The sequence below is a fragment of the Prionailurus bengalensis genome, chromosome C1 (assembly GCF_016509475.1).
Source record: "Prionailurus bengalensis isolate Pbe53 chromosome C1, Fcat_Pben_1.1_paternal_pri, whole genome shotgun sequence".
NCBI lineage: Eukaryota > Metazoa > Chordata > Mammalia > Carnivora > Felidae > Prionailurus > Prionailurus bengalensis.
In genome coordinates, this window is record NC_057345.1 from 144,443,007 (window position 1) to 144,457,191 (window position 14,185).

The 14,185-nt window shown below is 36.7% G+C and overlaps 1 pseudogene; it reads right to left on the reverse strand.

Annotated features, from left to right (window-relative positions):
• Positions 1-3,722: 3,722 nt before the first annotated feature.
• On the reverse strand, positions 3,723-4,540 carry LOC122479683 (annotated as a pseudogene).
• Positions 4,541-14,185: the final 9,645 nt, after the last annotated feature.

Here is a 14,185-nt window from a genome sequence, read left to right on the forward strand (position 1 = left end):
CCGAAGGAAAAAAAGTAATATATAAGGTGAAAAATATGAAAGGTTGACAAAAGAAATAATAATAAATAAATTGAAAGATACACAATGTCCATGGATTAGAAGACTCAATAGTTTTAGGCTCCAAAAAGCTTACTGAAACTTCACTCTGTGTGTTTTGGTGAGGCTTATCCACTAGTGAGGTTCACTTCAGGATGACAGGGCAGTGCTTCTGTGTTTTGTTGGAAGACCCACATGCCAATATTTGTTGAGCTTACCTCAGGCTCTTCAATTTCTCTTGGGAAGAACCATTCAGTTTAATGATTTAGGATGTGCTGATAAATGCCTGGCTGTAAACATTCTATTCAAATGAGCTGGGAAATAAGACTAGGGTAGGGGGAGTGTTTCACTATTTAATGGGTAAAATTTCGCTTAACATCTTCTTTGTATTGCAATGCCTCACACCCACTTTCAATTGACCAGTTTCTCTGAATCTAGAGCTTCTATAGTTCAATTTATTGTAGGACAAGGCTTCTGGTTTCCTCACAAGGAGTTGGCAGGGAAGCAGAAGAGACTTTGGTTTTAACTCCATCTTATGCTCACTTTAAATTAGCCACTGTACTTTCCATCCCATCTTTCATCTCTGGAAATAAATGCTGCTTCTATCCTGAGCCTTTTATGGTTTTTACTTGGTAAATTAGTGTGCTCTGTTATAGACATCCTCTGTGCTGGTATTGGGTCTTAAATTCCTTTTACTCTTTTATGTCAATAACCATACTTTCGTCCACTTTCAACAATATATCTTGCAAATATTTATGGATATCATTCATTGACTGTGGCTCTTTTCTATTTTAGTGCAGTTGTATAAGGCAGTAAAAATAAATGAACATTTTAATTCAAGCCATTTAATTTTATGTCTGAGGTTGATAAGGCTTTCATATGAGTATTACTCATTTTCTTTTTCTCTTGTGAATTGTCAGTTAATAGTCTTTCTCATTTTTCTATTGGGTTGTATGTGTATGTGTGTGTGTTTGTGTTTTATTGTTTGTAGGCAATCTTTACTTCCTGGGAGATGGAAATAACTGGAACAAGAGAGAAAATTTGGTTGTAAGACACACAAATGTGACATCCCTTTGACTAAGAAAAGCAAATTATATTTAGTAAAAATATTTTTGATTATTTAAAAAAGTGGTATCAAGCTCCTACTACATACTACACACTATGATAAAAAGTGGAAATTGCAAAACTTAATTTTTATTTTCCTCAAAATACAAGATTCATTTTCTGTGCCTCCACAAATGCACTCAGCCCCATCTGCTACCTACCCTTAGTTGTTTGCCTTTCCCCTAGCCTGATCATCCCTGCATACAATTTTGATTGAGATTGCACAGGCCAATTTGTGGAGAATTTACTTCTTTACAAAACTGTATGTTTTAGCAATGGCCATTTGCCATTTTAACCATTTTAAATGTACAGTTTAGAGACATTTAATTACATTCACATTGTTGTACAGCCATCACTACCATCCATCTCCAGATCTTTTTCATCATTCCAAACTGAAACTCCATATCCATTAAACAATAATTCCCCATATCCTCCTTCTCCCCGCCCCTGCCTACCACAATTCTGTTTTCTATGAGTTTGATTACTCTAGGTATCTCATTTAATGAAATCATACAGTATTTGTCCTTTTGTGACTGGCCTATTTCACTTAGGATAATGCCTTCAAGGTTTATCCATGTTGTAGCATATCAGAATTTCCTGATTTTTAAGGCTGAATAATATTCATTGTGTGTATATACCATATTTTATTTAACCATTCATCTGTCAATGGACACTTGGGTTGCTTTCTCCTTTTAGTTGTTGTGAATCATTCTGCTATGAAAGTGGGTATACAAGTATCTGTTTAAGACCTGTTTTCAATTATTTTGGAAGTAGAATTGCTAGATCATATGATAATTCTATTTTTAATTTTTGAGGAACTGCCATGCCATTTTCCACAGCAGCTGAACCATTTTTGTATTCCCACTAACAGGGATTCCAATTTCTCCACATCCTTGCCAACACTTGTTATTTTCTGTGTTTTCGATAATAACCATCCTTAATAGGTGTGAAGTGGCATCTCACTGTGGTTTTAATTTGCATTTCCCTAATGATTTGCCGTTTTGAGCATCATTTCATGTGCTTGTTATTCATTTGTATATCTCCTTTAGAGAAATGTCTATGGAAGCCTTTTGGCCGTATTTAAATTGAGTTGTTTATGTTGTCTTGTTTTTTTGTCAAGTTGTAGGAGTTCTTTATTCTGGATGTTAACCCTTTATCAGATATATGACTTGCAGATATTTCCCCATTTTTCGGGTTGCCTCTAATTCTGTTGACTATGTCTTTTGATGTACAAAGTTTTTAATTTTGATGTAGTCCAATTTATATGTTTTTCTTTTGTTGCTTTCTGCTTTTTGTGTCACATTCAAGATATCACTGCCAAATCTAATGCCACAAAGCTTTTTCCCTATGTCTGCTTCAAGAGTGTTACAGCTTCAGGTCTTATGTTTAGGCTTTCGATCCATTTTGAGTTAATTTTTTGGACATGGTATTGGCATAAAGTAAAAGTTCAACTTCATTCTTTTGCAGTGAGGTTATCCAGTTTTTCCAACATCATTTGTTCAAACATTCATTAATTTTTGAAAATTCTTGAACAGTCTATCGTCAAATATTGCTTCTGTCATATACTCCCTAGCCTCTTTTTCTGTTAGAAGTCTTAATATTTGACATACAATATAACTCTTGCTCTTTTCTGATTTTCATTCATTTTATTTCTCTCTGTGCTTCAATCTAGTATTTTACAGTGGTTTATATTCTAATTCAGGATGATCTTTGCTGTGTCCAATGTAATAAGCCCATCTCTTTTTTTTTAATGTTTGTTTATTTTTGAGAAAGAGAGAGAGAGAGAGAGAGAGAGCAAGTGTGGGGAGAGGGCACAGAGAGAGGGAGACACAGAATCCGAAGCAGATTCCAGGCTTTGAGCTGTCAGCACAAAGTTGGACACGGGGCTGGAACTCACAGACTGCAAGATCATGACCTGAGCCGAAGTCGGAGGCTTAACTGACTGAGCCACCCACACGCCCCAGCCCATCTATTCTAATTGTAGTTACTATATATTTTTTGAGCTTTTATGCCTCAAGAGAGTGAATTCTATGGGCTGACTGATAGATCCTGGTTAAGTTCCACCAATTAGGGGTACTGGCACAGAAGAGTAAAGGAAGGGAGGAGAGCAGAGGCAGGATATGCATAGCCCTGGTTTCTTCCCTCCATCCCTAGTCCCTGAAGGGTGTCTGTATTCTTGCAGGATTATGTTCTGCCAGCCAGCTGTCTTAAACAAAACTTCATCTGAGTCCAGTAACTGCTCTTCCCTCACCTCTTTAGGCTTGAAGGAGATGATCTGTCTTGCTAATACCAGTTCTTAGACAATGCACCAACTCTAGTGTTTTCCTTATAATCCTACACTTAGCTTTGTCCTTTCATTCAACCCTTTTCAAATCACTCACTTTGGGCAAACTATTTTTTTCTATCTGAGACATTGACTATAGTGGAATTGATATGTAGATGAACTTGGTTTATCAACATTTTATTAACTGATTTCAGGAGTTTTTCATAGTTTTAAAGGCCATTTTCACACAAGTATTCTATAAAGTGTCCCATGTTGCCTTTTACCACTGTTTTTCATGCTGTATTATCTTTAAGTATAAAGACTTCCAATCATATCACCAAGAAACCATTTCACCCACTGCTCTGTTTGGCTGCCTGTGTCTTGTCTCTCTCTCCAGCATTGGTGAGGCAGGTACCTTTCCAAAGGGAAGAGAAACCCATTGTTTATTGCCTTTGTGAATAATGAAAATGTGGGAGAGCTGGTTGGCAAAGCTGTTGCCACTGGCATCTTTGACATGAACTACACTGAAAGAACCAGTGTGTCGCTCTCTGTTGGTGGTCACACCAATTCTTCCTACGTTAACACCATCAGTCACCATATACAGATTACCAGTGTCAAACTTGATGAAAGTAGTAAACTTCCAAGTCTCCACATCAATATGAATAGTGTCATTCACCTTGATGAGGGTATTAGGGTAGTGGATTGTGCAAGCATCAGCGGTCATCGGATGAGGGATTCCTTTGGTTTCCACAAGGATTTTTCTCACTTTGCACAACCTGTACTTGGTTTCCTCAGATGGAATACCATGAATAGTAAAGTGACTCTTGGTGTCATGGGTTAGACACCAAGATGTCTAAATGCCACTGCTTTTGACATCCATAAAACCAGGAGGTAGGTTATATCAGTTTGGACCTTGCTGCCTATCTTAATGAAACACTACAGGCTTATCTTCTTTACTTCATCTTCTGTTAGGGCACACATAAACCTGCTCCTTAGGAAAATAATGAAAGGGAGACGTTATCTCAGCCTATGGAGATTTGTATGTATATGGATGAGGAACAGACACACCAGTTAATCTAGCATCCGATGCTTTAGAGCTGCTGTATGCTTCATATGTTTCTTGGGACCATGAGCCATGGCTGTTCCAGGCACAAAAATCTTCTTTTATGGCTTCAGAGCTATGATTCATATGGTATTTCTTGTGATATTAGAAATGAGTTATTACTCATTTTCCTACAATTTTTGTGGCTATTTTTACTTGTCTATTTTCTGTTTGCCTTTTAGAATCTGCTTATCAAGTTAAAAATATAATACTGGTGTTTTTATTGGACAAATATAAAATGTATAGATTAGGAATAGGTGAAATCTTTATGAGTCCACTTACTCATGAATGTAGTACTCTTTCAATTTGTTCCAGTCCTCATTTGTATTTCTCACTGGTTTTTTAGAGTTTTCTTTGGAGAGGTTTTTTACAGTTCCTATTATCCTAGATATTTTACACAGTTGTTATTGCAAATGTTGTCTCCTTCCATTATAACCTGTAGCAGGTTTTGATTTACACATAGGAAGCCTACTGATTCTTGATATGACTATTTTAATTTTGAACCCACCCATTTTATTGAGTTATCTTCATGTTTGTAGTGGTTATAATTTTTCCAAGTTTTCCTTTAACCAGACTCTGGTAAGAGAAAAATAGAAGAAGCACTCAGATGCTGTGTTCAACAGAAACTTTAAGCAGGAGGTGACCCTTTAACTGAGTCCCCAGATTCAAAAGGGATTTTGATAGTTGCAAATCAAGGTGAAAGATATATGGGAAGAAATTCTAGATTAAGGAATGAACATAAGGTAAAGATTAAAAGAGACAAAGTACATGGTTGACTTGAGGACTTACATGTCATTCCATATCATGCGGCAGAGGGCTATGAAGTGGAGAGTTCTGATACATGAATATTATTAGAAGCAATGAACTCATATAGCATCTGCAAGAGTTGGTGACTAACTGGTGGGGAGAGGAAAACAGAGGAAAAGGTGAAGGATTCTGGCTGGGGCAGTGGATGGAACAAGGAAGGATTTGTGAGAAAGGGATGAATTCAGTTTTGATGAAGTTGCATTTGAGAAGCCTTTGGAGCATATACATACTAATTTACAAAATATGACTGTGTTAGATCCAGTCATTCATTTATTCAACAAATATTGATTAAATGCTCTCTTCAAATCAGACACTTTCTTCCTGGCAGGAGTAGCGATTGGGACATGCCTCATGCCCTATTTTAGCAATCAAAATAGGATGGTATAAAAATATTTGTTATTTATATATTTTATATCTAAAAAGAAAGCAACATAACTGTTATAGGCTGAATTATGTCTCTTCAAAATTCATGTTGAAGTCCCAACTCCCAGCACCTCAGAATGTGAGAGTATTTGGAGATTAAATCTTTAAAGAGGCGCTTAACTTAAAACAAGGCTTAAAGTAGGGCCCTAATCCAGTGGCACTGGGGTCTTTACAAGATGAGGAAGAGACACCAGGAATACCCACACACAGAGGAACAAATATATAAAAAGTAGCAAGAGAGTGGCCATCTGGAAGCCAGGGAGAGAGGCCTTCAAGATATCTAACCCTGCCAGCACCATAATTTTGGACTTCCAGCCTCTGGATGGGGGAAAAGTAAATTTCCTTTTTTTTTTCTTTCTTTTTTTTTTTTTTTTTTTTTTTAATGACAGCCAGTATGTGATATTTTGTAATGGCAGCCCAGCAACAAATACAGTGACTGATAATTAAAACATGCATTTATGGGGTGCCTGGGTGGCTCAGTTGGTTGAGTGTATGACTCTTGATTTCAGCTCAGTTTGTAATCTCATGGTTTGTCAGATCGGGCCTGGTGTCAGGCTCCTGTGCTGACAGTGAGGAGCCTACTTAGGATTCTCTCTCTCTCTCTCTCTCTCTCTCTCTCTTCCCCTTCCTTGCTTGCATACATGTGCTCTCTCTCTTTCTCAAAATAAATAATCTTTTAAAAAAACCCTTGAAAAAAATATAAAAAAAAATCTCGTGTGTTTATAGGCACACAGAAAATAAATTAATGATAAAGATCAAGAACTAGACAAAAAGATGCATAAAAATTCTTTTTTCCAACTTTATTAAGGAGTAATTGACAAATGTAATTGTATATATTAAAAGTGTACAATATCATTATATAGATGCACACACACACATAGAATGATTTCTAAGATCAAGATAACTAACACAGCCATCACCTCACACATTTAACTTGCATGTGGATGTGGTGAGAAGGTTTGGGTTACTCTCAGCAACTATCAAGTATACATTACTGTATTATTAACTAGAGCAATTTATTTGTCTGAAACATTTTTCGGAAGGTAACTAAATATTTAAATATAATATTAAATTAGACTGTACTCTCTCAGCAAAAGACATAATTTATTAAAAGAACTTTAAAATGTTTAAATCACTTCTTTTTTGCCATTTTCTTTGGTCAAATGAACTTTGCATTAATCTTGACAGTCTCAGAATGATTCAAATCCAGGGATAAAATATGGAAATTAAAATGTTTCTTATTCTGTGATATGGAGTAATTAGATGATTTGCTTCAGTATGTTGACCTTTCATTTATAAGCTATTTTTTGAAGCATGTTCTTGATGTATTATACAGAAGCAATGTTCTCAGAAGGGTAAATAACAAAGTGAATAAGTTACTTTTTTTTTCTTTTTAGTAAATGCCAGTTCTTCAGCCTTTAACAAATTATTGCTGGAAAATAAGCTCATACTTCACTGTTCTGGAACATATAGTTTGTGATATCAGTATGAAAACACTAGCTGTGAAAGACAGCTGGATCAATAAGGATGAAGTAGCCGAGAGAGTAGCTTCTGTGGACCACTTCAGTTCAAGGTGCTTTATTCACAATCACTGCCTCTCTTCCAGAGTGTATACAAATTGTCCAACAGAGTTCATCCTTAAATGTTTCCACAGACCGACATTTAAATAATGTTTTTTTTTCCCCATTGGAAAATTACTCAGATTATGTTTTAAAAGCATCTGATTTTCCCTTGAAAGCCTTGAAAAATAAGATGATGGTACAGTGGCAGAGGTGAGGCAGGTCTCTGTGACCGTTGACCTCTGATTTGGGTAATTCAATAATTAGGAAGACAATTCATACTGACATAAACAATAGAAAGAACCTGCTGGTACATGTGCTGAAAAATCCAGAGTGTTGGCAGATTACAAGCACACGTTAATTAGTCTTCTACTCTATCTTTCAGGGATTCTTTCCTTAGCTTGTTGGCTATAGTCCATCAAGGGCTCAAAAGTGTTGTAGCAAGTCCTGACCTCACTAAATGAATTGTGGCCAGACAGGACACACCCCTAGAGCCTGGAGTGGGTATAATTCCTAATAGTAGCTCAAAGAAAGGAGATGCTGAAAGGATCCCTCTATCCTTAGATGTGATTATGCATGGAGATCTTTTTTATTTAAAAGAAAAAAAAGATCTAGGTTCATTTTGAAAGACCTCACTAGTTCATAAATTTTATTTTAATAATGGCCAAATAATTTTGCTTTTAAAATAATATACACTTACACATGTCCAGTACACTTGGCTCATAATACCCAAGCAAGTCTATGATCTAGATAGTATTTTTATTTCTAATACCACTGTGCTTATTTTTAAAAGGCTAGAAGACCATTTAAGCCTAGGTTTTCTAAGAACCCACTGGTTGATTTAATGTAGAGATCAGGCAATTATAAATCAATATTTAAAGAGGCTCCTTTAGGGAAATACATTTTATTAGGTGCTAATCTGGCTGATTAGGTAGCAATCAGACCTCTTTGTATTCTAAATAAAGCAGTTAATATGACAACATTGTTTCATTTACTCTGATTAGGACTCCTAATTAGGTCTTGAAGGATATTTAAGATAAATGATGACAGGTCCAGGAAGAAGTTGGGAATCTGATTTAGAGCTGATATTGTCTTACCTAACTGTAGTTAATGGCACAAAAGAACTAAGGGAAACATTGTTGATATTTATTGCAAGGATACAATATTATCTCTGTGGCACAGAATCTCCTATATATACACTCATCCAAAAATCATTTCCTTACATTCAAAAATCTTATGATTCAATGAGGATATATATATATATATATATATATATATATATAGTATACACACACACACACACACATGTATATAAGGCTGAATACTTAAAAGAAATATAAGTAAAATTATTGTAGAGGAAGGAATAAAGAACAATGCAAATGCCCTGGAGGATGTGGAAAGTCTTCCTAGAGGAGGAGAGATCTTTCAACCAGTGCTAGAAAGATGAGAACAATGATTAAATATAGGTGAGTCAGGGCTCGCTCCACCTACCCCTAAGAAGAAGAGTGATGCCATAAAGGAGCAGTATATGTGAATGTACATTGATTGCATAATGGGAAATGATGGTATAAGGGAATATCCTGACCAAATTAACAATGGAGGGTCTTGAATCCCATGTTAAGGAATTTAAACTACAGTTTATGGCTAATGAGGACTCATCAAAGAATGCACAATGAGGGAGTAAAAGATTATATAATATTGATTATATAGCCTAGTAACTCTTCTGGCTGCATGAACCATTGAACATTGAGATCTTCTGATACTTACAAGAAAGGAGGGAAAAAAGGCAGAAAAGTCGGTTATCAAGTGGTTACAATAGTCCTAGTGAAAACTACTTCCAGAGTGTCATTAGTGTGAAAGGAAGAGCCAGAACTGAGAGACATTTAGGAGGTGGGATTAATAAACTTTGATGATGCAAAGGACGAAGTCAATGTTAAAGCCAGACATCACTACGGCTGAGATTGCTAGTTATCTTTCAACATTTATTCTTTTTCTTATTTCATAACATTGGCCAGAACTTTATCTGGACACATTCCCACCTGGTGAAAAGGTTGCGTTTTCAAATATCCATAGCTGGGCGTAGCCATGGGATTAAATTCAGGCCTGTGAGGCCTAAGTGCAATGTCTAGAAATTCTCATTAAAAGAGAAATGTTTCCCTCTCCTGTATCTTCCTTCCAGGTGCTGAGATGTGGATGGAATGTGCTGTGGTGCCTCCAAGCCGTCCTGTACTATGGAGTGAAAGCCAAGTGCTACAGGTACTCCTGCCTGTGAGGGGCAGGACAGTAGGAGTGAATCTCCAGAGAAGGCAGGGCAGCCTGGGAAAGCTGGCTTCTGGAAACCTTTCACCTGACACAGAAATAAAGGTAAAAGTATCTTTTTGTCACTCACATAGTAATTTTTTTTTGTTACATATACCTAAAGTTATTCCTGACTAATTCTGTGACATCAGATTTCATATTTGAGAAATCCAACAGTAGTCAGAGTGGACTCAGTTATACTTTAATAATAAACAGTCCCCAAATTTCAATGGCTAAAAGCAACAAAGGATTTTTTTCTAGCTATGTCACATGGCCATGCCTAACCTAAGGGAGTGTAGAAATGGCATCTTCTTTGTTCCCAGAAAGACAAGAGAACCAGAAATACTGGTGAACCCTATTCATATTTACCACAGGTTATTTTTATTTGTTAAATGTTTATTTATTTTGAGAGAGAGTGTGTGTGAGCAGAGGAGGGGCAGAAAGATAGAAGGAGAGAGAGAGAATTCCAATCAGGCTCCGCACTGTCAGCACAGAGCCTGACGCCAAGCTCCATCCCACCAACCGTGAGATTATAAACTGAGCCGAAATCAAGAATCAGACGCTTAACCCCACTGATCCACTCAGGCACCCCTGACACAGATATTTTTTAAAATGATGATGTCATTAACCAGAAAGAGAAAGCAACAAAGGAGGAAGGAGGTAGAGATAATGAATTTAATTATGGATATCTTGCCCATGGAATTCAGGTTCTTTGTGTGTAATATAAACTGGAAATATGGATCCGGAATCTGAGTGCCAGTAGGTGTAAGCTGAGATTCATCTATATACATATAGAACTTGAATCAATGGGTGACAATGAGACTATATAGAGCCAAATTACAGAGGGAAGATATGTGGCAGTACCTTGGAGAATTACTACTTTTAAATGTGCAAAGAAAGGAAAAGGATCTAGTGAAAGCATGGGAAGACTGGTCAGAGAAGTAGCAGGCAAGCCAGGGCAGTGTGGCATCACACAACCCAGAAGAGAGTTTTACAGAGAAGTGATGCCAGATAAAAACCCAATAATTTAAATTACTCAAGAAAGGGGGCGCCTGGGTAGCTCAGTCAGTTAAGCATCTGACTTTGGCTCAGGTCATGATCTCAAGGTTCACGAGTTTAAGCCCTGCATCAGGCTCTGTGCTGATGGCTCAGAGCCTGGAGCCTGCTTCACATTCTGTGTCTCCCTCTGTCTCTGCCCCTCCCCCACTCATTCTCTCTCTCTCTCTCTCTCTCTCTCTCTCTCTCTTTCTCTCTCAAAAATACATAAACATTAAAAAATTTTTTTTTAATTACTCAAGAAAGCAAGTTTCAGAGCAGTGGTAGTGAGTCATCCAGACTGCAGTAAGTTACAAAGCAAGTGGGGTGAGATAGAACACATGACCTGAAAGTAACAGTGAGTTGTTTACATAATGATAGAAAAAAAAATTAGAGGCGCCTGGGTGGCTCAGTCGGTTGGGCGTCCGACTTCAGCTCAGGTCATGATCTCATAGTTTGTGAGTTGGAGCCCCGCGTCAGGCCCTGTGCTGACAGCTCAGAGCCTGGAGCCTGTTTCAGATTCTGTGCCTCCCTCTCTCTGCCCCTCCCCCACTCCTGCTCTGTCTCTGTCTCTCTCAAAACTAAATAAACATTAAAAAAAAAAAATTTAACTAGAACACACAGGAGCCCAGGCAACCTTACAAATGTCTAGGAAGATGTGAATTTTAGGAATTAACATTTTATTGGACTGTTGTGTAAAGTTTATAAGTATCCAGTTGAAACCAATATTAAATAGGAAATCAGCCAATCCTCCTGCATTTATGCTGTTATCTGTGAGACTTTTTTTTTTTGGCAGAAACAAAACAGTTATTCAAAGGGCTCTAATCATTTTATGTCAATGTTAATGTCGTGTGCAAGGAAAATAATGCCAAATCTCATGCCAAAAAAAAAAAAAAAAGAAAAAGAAAAAGGAAAACTCAATGTGTGCAAGTATCTAGAAACAAGCAATGCCAATAATCAAGACTGAACTGCCTAACAAATGGGGTGATTGTCAGCAAGGCTAATAAAGAACTCTCTGTTAGGGGTGGTCTCTTGATGGAAACCTTTTCCTCCCTGCCCCTGCCTTCCTTTGTATTATCCACCTCCCTCAGGACCAAATCATTTTTACTTAGCAACAGAGTAAATTTTCTTCCTTCAGTTATTTTGCTTCAACTTATTTTTTACCGAGCATATAATAAAAGTGTAACATTGAGTGCTGAATAATGTATAAATTAAGGGCAGGTCTGAAGTGCTAGGCAGTAAATATACTTACACTTCTGTGTGAATCCAAATTAAATTTTACTCATATGTTAAAATTGTGCATAATGTAAGTGTGTGGCAGACTGAAAAATCTATGATCAAATGAAAATTGGAAGTGTAATGGATTATTAGTGAAAAGCAATACTTACAAACTCTAGGTAGAATCAAGCTGAATTTTCTGTTTAATCCTATTAAAAATCTTTGCCTGTCGAAAGCAATTAATAATATCATTATAGATATATTATGATTATAGGAATCATTAAAGAACCAGTTTTGAAATTAATTTCTGTAGCTGTTTATATTTTAATATATTTAAGAAACTGGTTCACATAACCACGTTCTTTCAGTAGCAAATTCATAAACTACACACCGTGCTTTACTGTGAAGCAAATTTGAATTAAATAATTTTACCTTGTAAAAATAATGAGATCTCTGGGAAAAAAAACACTACAGTACATAGTATATTAAGATGGTAGGAAATTTTAATATCTTCCAAAGCGCTTAGTAACCATTGCTAAGGAAACAATTCAGAGAGCCTATTTGTTGAGCTTACCGAAATGTGTAAGCATGACACATACATACACGTAACCCTAAGAGGGTTTTGGGCAGTCTTTCCAAATATTGCCACTCTGAAATATCCATATTTAATGCAGTGACTTCAGTTGAATTTATTTCCTAAATGAGAAACTCTCTTTCATTGGTCTTGAGAGTGTTTAGAAAATTAACTAAAGTTAATTATATAGCAGCACGATCTTGAATCAGACTGGGAATTGTTTTATGCCATAAGCTAAATTGGTACCTGAAAACAGCCTAAACACTGTGTTGCTAAAGAAGCAGCTTATATTGGGGTTGAAGAAAGAAAAATAGGGCATGTTTTCAGGTTTGTCATTGCCTTTGTGCATTGCCTTTTTAAAGTTGCTTAATTGGTTTGTTTTTATTGAATTCATCTAAACTGTCATGATAACATGTATACTCTCAGAGTACATGTGTTCCCTGATTAATTGTTCAGTAAAGCCTCCAATTTCCAGTTAAGATGTGCTACGATATTAATGAGAGGAGGACATTACCAAAACATCATGTTTAGAACTCATATGAGCCCCTGATGAGTGGCAGAAAAATCAAATGAACTACAATTCTTTGTAAGATAGAAGATATTAAGACTCATTGGGAAGGAGATGCAGAATGTATTGTTACGGGCTATGTGGTGTTTGAACTGGTACAGTGGATTAAAGGAGTGAAAGTGGGTGAATATAAAAAATAAGATATGGACTTGAAAGAAGTTTTGAATTTTTACCAGGAGATCTTTTAGAAAGTTAATTATGAGAGAATTTAGACATCAAACACTCTTTTTCTGTTTCTTTATTTGTAAATTACCAGACACATTTTTATGGAAAAAGTATTTCACATTTGGTGGTCGTTTTTGTTCTTGTTCTTCTTCTTCCTCCTCCTCCCCCCCCCCCCCCCCCGCCAATAACAAATAGCATTGATTCTATGTGGTAATTCTCTGTTTACAAGATCTTCATTACTGTGGAACTGACTGTGTCATTGAACAGGTAAGTGATTAATTACTGTGATGAAATGAAATCTGAAGGCAATCTATTTCTTTGCAAAACTTCACCCTTGTAGGCTCTTTCTAGGTAGTACTGAAAGCAGGTAACATTTTAAAAACTACATGTTATTCAAGTGCTGAAGAAATGAGTTATTCTCTGAAGCAGGGATTCTTAATCTGGCAGGTAATATAAATGAGTGAAGCAAGCTGGGCACAGGACAACAGGGGGCTGTAGACTGCAGAAAATCAGAGAGGGTGTCCTTGTTCAAAGGGGATACCACTCCAGCTGATTGTTGCCATTATGAAATTAAGTTCTGATCTTGCCAGATATTCCAGTTTTGCAAAGAAAAACAAAAATCTTGGGGTGCTTGGGTGGCTCAGTCAGTTAGGCGTCCAACTTTGGCTCAGGTCATGATCTCGTGGTTTGTGAGTTCTAGCCCAGGGTCAAGCTCTGTGTTGGCAGGTCAGAACCTGGAGGCTGCTTCGGATTCTGTGTCTCCCTCTCTCTCTCTGCCCCTCCCCTGCTCACGCTCTGTCTCTCTCTGTCTCAAAAATAATTAGAACATTAAAAAAAAATTTTTTTAAGAAAAACAAAAATCTGGACCTTATTTAAAATTTCTTGTTTTTTAAAAGAAAATTTTCTAAAAACTGTAAAACACAATATCTCGTCCAAAGAAAACACATTTCTAACCCACTCTATCTAGCTGATGGGCTGTTACCTTACAACCAACCTCTGCTTTGAAGACAGTTTTGTTTCACATTTTTAAATA